Source organism: Etheostoma spectabile, chromosome 20, assembly GCF_008692095.1.
Source record: "Etheostoma spectabile isolate EspeVRDwgs_2016 chromosome 20, UIUC_Espe_1.0, whole genome shotgun sequence".
Classification (NCBI taxonomy): domain Eukaryota; kingdom Metazoa; phylum Chordata; class Actinopteri; order Perciformes; family Percidae; genus Etheostoma; species Etheostoma spectabile.
In genome coordinates, this window is record NC_045752.1 from 4,329,648 (window position 1) to 4,336,394 (window position 6,747).

The following is a 6,747-nucleotide window of genomic DNA, read 5'->3' on the forward strand; positions in this document are numbered from 1 at the left end:
TGCTAGTTAACATTAGTAATTAAACCTAAAGCGCTAATGTAAGTCAAAACTTCTTGCAAGCTTCTCCTGTACTGTACGGTAATTTGGCGACTATGCAACAGTAAGTCGTGTGGTTGTGACACAATCGTTAGCTTATTTTTACAAAAACTTCTGCTACGGAGCCATAATGTGAGGTACAAGGTAATGGAGACTTTTATAAATTGTCGTGTTTCTTTAGAAATAAACAATGGAAAAATAAAATCTTTAAGCTTCAAATGTAAAGTTATTTGCTGTCAAAGTGACGTCAAAATGAAGGGCAGTCAATGGGATGCTAACGGCGGGTGAGTGCTATCTAGATTCAAAATGGCGCCATAGGATCTACACTTTGTCGAGGCTGGCTTACCCCCTGGGGAAATCCAGACCCAAATCCGAAAACTCACTGAGCAAATTCAAATTATGCTCTTGCGAGAACTCTGGATTTCCAGGGTACACTGTTGTTCTAATTATAAAGTAATTTTGTCTTTAATAGGTTTATATCTACATTCCCCCTACAATGATCTAGAATAAAAGTCATTTGCTGAGAAGGGTTGAAATATACAGTGTAAACACCAACGCAAAGTTGAAACAGAAAATATTTATTTGGCAACTTGTTACTGTTGTAACAGTAGCTGAGTATTTCAGTAATGCATAAATAGTCATTAGATAGTTGCATCACACCTTTCCTCATGCTGGTGCACGTCTTTTAACTGGCACAAGCAAGTGTGAGCGCAGTTCACCTACATTTAAGCTTCACTCCACTTGCTGCCCGTCCATTTGAGGATTCATTTTGAAATTCTTGCCCCACCTTACCTCTCTTTGGAGTTGGGCTGCCTCCGTTCATCAGACAGGCCTCCTCTCGGTCTCATTTTAAAACCCTTCTTAAAACCCACCTCTTTTCTTTGGCTTCTAACACCAGGTAGAGCGTTGATCTTATGTGTATATTTGCAAATTTTGTTTATTTTATTTTATTGCTTTTATCTTTATATTGGGTTACTCATATTTTTATTGTCCTTTTATTGCGTTATCTATTTTTTCTGTATTATCTTTTAGTGCCGCACTTTGAAAACCTTGTGTTTGTTAAAATCGTGCTATATAAATAAAGTGGACAGGATTTCTGAAGGTTTGACTTGTGGACCCCACTATAAAGCCACTCATGTTGGGAAGGACTCACAGTCCAGCTTCCCTCATGGCCAACCCGGGGTTGATCACATGATCAGTAAGTGTGGCCCTCCTCCCTTCTCTTCTTTGCCCTCGTCCTCTTCCTACTCTCCTCTTCCTCCACCTCCTCTTCTTCTTCCAACTCTTTCTCTTTGCAGTTGTCCTCATCCCCTGCCTCTCTCTCCTCCTCCCCTTGCTCTATTGTTGGCATCCATTGTTCAAAACAGGTAATTCAACCTTTGACCTATAGGTCTATAATAAATACATACTGGTCGGTTAGTGATCAATAAAGCAATTAGTGTTTGCACATTTGAGGAGTGTATGTGTGTGACCTGGTGAATAAGTGTGACATTTTGATTGGTTGTGTTTGGAAAAGGAAAGCAAGTCAATTCCTGTTTGATTGTTTGTGTCTTTAGTAGAGAATTGTGTGTAGTGTTTTAAAGAGTTTTATGCAATTGAAAACTGAGTGAAAGGCTGAGAAAAAGCTTATGGTTTTGGAGATTTGGTGTGTAGTGTGGCTCTTTATTTGAGAGGTTTCAAAAATCGTGTGACATTTAAAGATTTTGTGTGTGAGCAGTTGTAAAAACTGTAATGATGGCTGCTCTCCCTTAGACTAAAAAAACATTGGGTAACCCTCCCCTCAACAAAGAATAAAAAAGATATGACCCTCCCCTATTTCCTCCAGTGGTCCATTCCATAAAAACCAAAGGGGCCCTAGGTAGCCAACTTTTTATCACAACTAACAAACTTTGCTACATTTCAAGTCTCATCCGTTACAGAGTAAAAACAATAGTGGAAAAAGTAATGACTGACTGTTTGATAATGGAACAAGAGAAATGTGATGAATCAGCAGCTGCAGCAGAGAAGAAGCTGTTGGTGGTGTGTCTACGGCCGTAGGAGGAGACATTTCCACATGCACTCTCAGCTGACACTGACACACAGAGATGCGTGCTGACTGCCAGGGGATAGATGAGAGGCGTGAACAGCGGATAGTATGACAAAAAAAAGCTCAACAATGCAGTACAACTAGTCTAGCCTATGGGTTGTATCCTTGTGCGCAGAGGTGGAAAGATGACAAAAATTATCTACTTAATTAAAAGCACTAGGCTATTACTTTGCTTAACTTTTTACTTAAGTACAAGTACGGTTTTCTGGATAAAATTCTATTCAAGTAAAAGAACAAGTAGCTCATATCCAATGTTAACAGCTTTTTTACTTTCTAAAAGCAGGGTGGAATATAGTTTTTGTGTTTTTACTTATTTAATACCTATCTAATTTATTCTTACTAGTTATTTAAGTAAATTGCAGTCTTTTGTGATTTGATGAGGGCACAATGCAATGGCGCAAAACAACAGAGATTTTTTTTATTTACTGTTTTTTTACTCAGTTATGGATGTGATTTAAAATGTAGTAAGGTACAACACTTCAAAGAGGACATACTTAAGTAACAGTAAAATTCCAGATTTGTAAAAACGACTTTAAAAAAATACACACAACAAAATAGTGAGTCATTTTAATTCATTACTTTCCTTATGTGTAATGGTTAGCATTATTGTACTTTGGCATTGAATATAAAAAAATGTATTGCATCTACATTAATTATTCACTCATGCACCACCCGGCCAGCACGCTAAGTGATCCAAATCAAACACACCTCCAATGCGTGAACCACGTGCATGCTGGGTCTGGCTAACGTCCTAAAATGCCTACGGTGGACCCTGTCGGTACACGATCCGTCCCTCCTGCACGATCGGTTCTGCGCGTGTGCAGATATTCGCGCATGCGCGATTATTTCATGATGACGTGGATTTTACACACTGCACGATCTGTTTAGACAGTTAAAGAAAGTCTGTTCGCCTCCACCGGAAAGCTAACGTTAGTTTAGCAGTACAGTAGCTGCTTTTCCCACTGTTTAGTTTGAGTAACGTTATTTTAGGCTGAATCAACCTGTTAGCCCGTAGCCGAAATAGCTGTTAGCTAAACTAGCATCAGCTTCCGGTAGAGGCTAACCGTTCTCTGCTAATATATCAGTAACCTCTTGCATAGTTGTAGCGGTTAGCCGTTAGCCTCATGGATGTATTAAGAAGGACGGTTAGCCTCCACCGCCGTTAGCTTCCCCCTAACCGTTAGCTTTGATTCAGTCTACAATACAGTTACTCAAACTAACACGTGGGGAAAGCAGCTACTAACTAATTTAGACTTTACAGTAAATAAAAGACAATTTGAGTGATTGTGTTTTAAATGAGCACAGTAAAGTAGAACTGACGTAACCACTATTATATATTATATATATCGCTGTTATGTTATATATACACATATAATTGAGGGTCTTAACCATGTGTCTCAGCTAGCGGTTAGCCGATTAACGTTAGCTAAACTAACGTTGCCTTCCGTTGGAGGCTAACACAGACGGCTACTGTGGAACGGATCGTGCAGTGCCGTAAATCCCTGGTAAATCCTCGTACATCATGATTATCATCTTGCGCGTGCGCGAACATATGCACAGGCGTCAGACGGACGTGCAGGCAGGACGGATCGTGTACCGACAGACCCTTCAGCAGTAACGTCTGCTTCACGGAGGAACTTTTCCCTTCAGTGAAGTGTGTCAGGACTTTCCACTGTTTTTGACAATAATCCTTGATGTCACTGCAGAAGCTCATTCAGCCCAACATGTTAAAACTTTAAAGAGAGCAGTGGGATAGAGAAGCTAGTGTTGAGTTATAAAAAGTTATAAACTGTGTGATGCAGTCAGGATGGGATTAATAGCATATGTCTATGAGAAGGCAGGATGGCCATTTGTTCTCACCTCCCTTCCCCCCTGGTTCTCTGATGTAAAGTATTGATCTGGTCAAGTCTGGCATTCAACATATGGAAAGGCGCTTCCTGCTATGCACGAAGTCTCCAGCTGGCTCCCGTCCCGGGGTCTGGTCTAGGCTAAAACAACACAATGTTGATTGGAATTGTTGATGGTCAGTTTCACATTTACACGACATAACCATTTGCCCTGCAACCAAAGCGACCCCCAAAGGTGCAGACACATCATTGGTCCGCAATGATGACTCAACATGCTGTCATGAACACAACTGACCAATGAGAAAGGATTTGAATGCACCATGGGAAAAAGAACAGCCCGGTGCAGCGCATAAAAAGTGTGAATAAGAAGTTCAGGACTGTTCCATGTGACTCCGTCAGGAGGAGCGTGGATCAGTCCGCTGTCAGCTGCAGTGTTATTGTGTTTGTTTTGTCTCTGATTGTCTTTGTCTCATCATCTTCATCACTGCTGTTGCATTAAACCTTCACCAATTCTCAATTTGACCCCCAGCCTCCTTTCTCTCAGAGATCCAAACGAATGCGATGTAAGTTATGAATTACTAACAATTGGTGACTCCCGACGTGGATTTTCTGAGGGTAAAGGACGGACAAATTCAAAAACTGGATCAGACTGGATCATGGTGAGTTGCTGAATTTTCACGTGGGCCCAAAAAACTGAGGTGAGCAGGATCCCTGTTTTATCAAAAGACTGCATAGGCTATAGGAAATGTGCAAAACATGTAGACGTGAAGACTCAGCAATCATCAAGTCGTAAGTCTGTTAAAATTGGAAAAGCAATTTAAAAGTAAATACTCAATTGAAAGTATTGAAAGCGATAAGTCAAAGCGATTGTGTGTGATTGTTTGTGTTGATGTTTGTAAGCTTAAAAACCTAAAAGTGGGTCCTAAGCCGACCGGGACGAGAGACCCGAGGATCTAAGCGTTTGAGTCGTGTGCACAGATTTAGAAGTCCGTTTGAGTCGGCCGGTGAAGTCTGTTTAAAACTTAAATTTAAAGTGATCATGAAAAAGTAGACCAGGTGAACTTGTATAAGTGTTTGACTATGTGATCGTATAAAGCCGACCTAGTTAACCCGTTAAATTTAGATGTTAAGTGATCGTTGAAAAAGACGACCGATTCACAGAAAAATTGTAAAATGTTCAAGAAAAAGTGACCAGGTTAGAACCGAGATAAATTTTAATAAAAAGACCGAAGAGACGGCGACAGAGTTTAGTTTCTGTGGGGCACGGAGGGAAAAACAAAGTCTTGAGCCAGTCGAATGATTGTGTGGGGTCAGGCCTGGAGCGCTTATCTTGCGGCGACGGCGGGGTGAACCAGTGAAGGGCCCTCAGTTTGTTCCCGTGACCATAGTCTAGAGAATAGGAAATAATTTGATAAATATAGTCGAATTGTGTAAAAGATACACTTAGGAATTGTACAGAGGCGCCTAATGTAAATACATTTATGTGGTGGTGGAATGTGTGTTCTATGATGAACCTTAGCCTGGTGCAGGGTAGATTGTGTTACTCGGAGCTGGAAGAAGGCGGATCCCAGCTGTGCTGATATTGACTGTACATAATTTATTGTAAATGTTTGTTGAATTGGGAGCGTGAATGTTCTAAGCAGTGTGGTTTTAAACAGGAAAAAGCGTTCATTGACGCCTATCCTGTAAGTGACTGGGGAATGTGGGGAGGATATTTATTTTTTAACTGAAAAAACTTAACAGAAAGTTCTGGTTGAAAGAAAACATTCACCATTTATGAGTGTCCGCCAGAAACGGTAGAAGCTTGGCTCCTTAAGAGGTGAATTAAGTTGGAAACAAACAGAACTTTGAGTTTTACTCTGCGGCAAAGGGGAGGGGAAAATATTTTGTATCAGTTACATTTTGATATTGTGTAGCAGAGAAGGAAAGTGATTACCTTGATTGAATTCCTACACTTAATCGTTGTCCTGTAAGCATTAAACAATCAAATTGGATAAAAATTACAGGGCAAGTGTCATCAAGAACAAACTTACTTACTAAATTAGTGCTTTATTTCCTTTCCACCCTTAACCTAGACGCTTTTTTAAATTCCTGGGTTTTCATTTATTTCATTTTTTCATTTAGTACTATTGTATTTTTTTTTAAATAAATACCCACACATAGGTTTGATTTTCTTTTCTTTAGCAAGTATTATTTAAACACCCAATAGATTTACTTACAATTTTGTTTAATTCTGTTTTTCATCATTTTTACCTCATTATAGATTTGTAATTTTATTTTAAAAATAAAATCGGGGACAGACTATGAGCAAAATGATAGACAGACGCCACTACAGCCATCCCCATACAAAAATACAGAGTACTGGAAGAATAAATCCTTGCAGTTGCAGGAGACATACAAGATGCCGTTGCAAAGGTTGTAGCTGCAGCCATAAAGACACCCCAGTAGAAGGTACCCCAATACCCCATACAATACCAGGGACCACCCCCTAGAGGCGGAGTAGAAACAGACCGATTCAATGGATGCACAGGTGTGGGGAGCTAACACACCAGGGTCAAAGACTGCCCTTCTGGGGTCCACCAGGATCCAGCCTTATGGCTCACAGAGAGGAAGAGGGAGAAGCGTGATGACAAATCAACCTAGTACCACTACTGAAAACGTTCCCGTCACAGATCACTATATCGCTTTACAGAATCTGAATCCCTCCTCAGGAGGGACTAAGGGGTTTTTACACCTTAATGCAGACAGATTAAATCAATGCAGATCTACTCAGTCTTA